The sequence below is a fragment of the Elephantulus edwardii genome, unplaced genomic scaffold (assembly GCF_000299155.1).
Source record: "Elephantulus edwardii isolate Elephantulus edwardi_28Jun2011 unplaced genomic scaffold, EleEdw1.0 scaffold00248, whole genome shotgun sequence".
NCBI classification, from domain to species: domain Eukaryota; kingdom Metazoa; phylum Chordata; class Mammalia; order Macroscelidea; family Macroscelididae; genus Elephantulus; species Elephantulus edwardii.
In genome coordinates, this window is record NW_006399998.1 from 3,793,177 (window position 1) to 3,795,893 (window position 2,717).

A 2,717-nucleotide genomic window follows, 5' to 3' on the forward strand; every position below is an offset into this window, starting at 1 on the left:
AGATTTCTTGTCAAACTTGGTGAGCACATTCAGGGCAGCATCTGTTTGTTGAAATATGTCAATTGGTACAGCTTACACATTGTAAATACTGTCTTAAAAATATAAGTACCGGCAAAACAAGAGGCTCACGATTGCGTTAGCGATAAACCAGTTCACACCGGAGCCCTTGGAAGGAAGGGCCCCGGTCGGGTCCGGTCGCTTCGTGGGACTCTCAGGGAAATCTCCTTGGTTCACAGCAGGCACCGAGTCTCAGGATGGGCAAAGGAGAGCCCAACAAACCGAGGGGCAAAATGTCCTCGTACGCCTTCTTCGTGCAGACGTGCCGAGAGGAGCACAAGAAGAAACATCCCGACTCATCAGTCAACTTCGCCGAGTTCTCCAAGAAGTGCTCGGAGAGATGGAAGACCATGTCTGCAAAGGAAAAGTCAAAGTTTGAAGATATGGCAAAAACTGACAAAGCACGCTATGACAGGGAGATGAAAAATTATGTGCCTCCCAAAGGAGATAAGAAAGGAAAGAAAAAAGATCCAAATACTCCCAAAAGTCTGCCTTCTTCCTGTTTTGTTCTGAACATCGTCCAAAGATCAAAAGTGAATACCCAGGGCTGTCCATTGGGGATACTGCAAAGAAGTTGGGTGAAATGTGGTATGAACAATCAGCCAAAGATAAACAACCGTATGAACAGAAAGCAGCCAAGCTAAAAGAGAAATACGAGAAGAATATTGCTGCATATAGTGCCAAGGCCAAAAGTGAAGCAGGGAAGAAAGGTCCTGGCAGACCAACAGGCTCAAAGATGAAGAGTGAACCAGAAGATGAGGAGGAGGAAGAGGAAGAAGAAGATGAAGATGAGGAGGAAGAGGATGAAGATGAAGAATAAATGGTTGTCTTACGTGTGGAGTACGCGTGTGTGCTCAGGCAATTGTTAGCTAAGAATGTGAATTCAAATGCAGCTCAATATTAGCTTCAGTATAAAAACTGTACAGAATTTTGTATAGGTGATAAAGATTCTTAGAGAAATACTTTTGTAAAATGCAGCTTGTAGCTTTCTGAGAGGCTACTACATACAGTTAGATTTTAAAGCTTCTGATGTTGAATGTTTCTAAATATTTCATGGTTCTTTAATTTCTTGTGTATGGTAGGGAACACAGCAAACTCCTAGGAAACTAGTATCAATAGTAAATTTTGGGGTTTTTAGGATGTTGCAATTTGGTTTTTTTAAAAAGTTTTCTAATAAAACTATGTATATTAAAAAATATATAAGTGCCTTCATAAGATAGAATACAAAAGAATGAAGTCCACTATATCTAAGGGAAAAAGAGGGTGAACTCAATATTATTACTCAGAAAAAAAATTAATGATCAACTGTAAAAGTTCAATTTGAGACTTAAGGAAATGAATGCATATGAGAGCCAAACTAAAATACTGAGTATATCCCAACTGAATTTACAGATAATCTTAAAAATAAATTTGACACATTGAACAGTAACAGCTGAAGATCAGTTGATTTATGGCTGACATCCAATAGCTCACAGGAAGAAGCCAAAATATTATTTTTAAAACACAAGAATTTTAAAAATCAGAATGATGTCAGAAAAGACTGTGAAGCTTGCTCTAGAACAGAAAATTTAAGGAAAAGAAAGAAATAATGACGTACAAAAATTAAACAGAAGATTTTAAAGGGCAATTCAAGAAAACAAAGCAAAGTAGGTGAAATGTCAAAAGACCTGGAGTTAGAAAACCAGAAGAGAACAACATAGTCAGCATTTCTCAAGCTGTAAGAAGTTAAGAACAAATTGAAGCCTCTAGGTGTAATACTGAGAGATGCTATTATCAAATTATTGAATAGTACAGGAAGCATCAAAAGAAGATAGAAAGAATACAGAGAGTATGAAAAAAAGAGTTTGTAAACACTGAACTATTTTAGGAAACAATGATGCGTCGATAATTAGAGAAGAATTTCAAGATGTACTGAAAACATTGGCAAAAAATAAGGCCCCATAAATTTATGGAATACCAACTGACTTATTGTAACAAATAAATGTAGTCTTGGATATAATCATGAGCCTTTGCCAAGAAATTTGAATGGCAGCTGCCTGACCAACTATGGAAGAGACTTTATATCACAAAGAAGAAAAATTTTGCTGAAGAATATTAAAAAATATCTGGAATAGCATATCCACAAGAAACTGCCAGAAAATCAAGATGGATTCAGAAGAATCCTTGGAACAAGGAATATCATTGTGGATTCCAGATGGTTCTTTACTAAAAGTAGAGAATATCAGAAAGCTATTTAGTTGTATTTTGTTGGCTATGCAATGACATTTGACTGTGTGGATTGTAACATACTATGCCTAATATTGAGAAGAATGAGAATCACAGAACACTTAATTGTGCTCATATGAAACCTATACATAGATCAAGAAGCAATTAACCAAACAGAACAAGAAAACACTGCATGGTTTAATATAGAAATATATGCTTCAGGATTGTATCATTTCTCTATACCTATGGTATATACACTGAGCAAATAATTCAAGAAGTTGGACTATATAGATAATCAGGATTGGAGGAAGACTCATTAACAACCTGTGTTATAGAAGTGACATAATCTTGCTTACAGAGAGTAAAGAAGACAACATGAAACACTTACTACAGAATATTGTAGACTTCAGCCTTCAATATGAATCACATCTCAACGTCAGGAAAGCAAAATTGTT

General features: G+C 36.2%; 1 pseudogene; it reads left to right on the forward strand.

Moving 5' to 3' along the window:
- The first annotated feature begins 254 nt into the window (after positions 1 to 254).
- LOC102859786 lies at positions 255 to 877 on the forward strand (annotated as a pseudogene).
- The last annotated feature ends 1,840 nt before the right edge of the window (positions 878 to 2,717 follow it).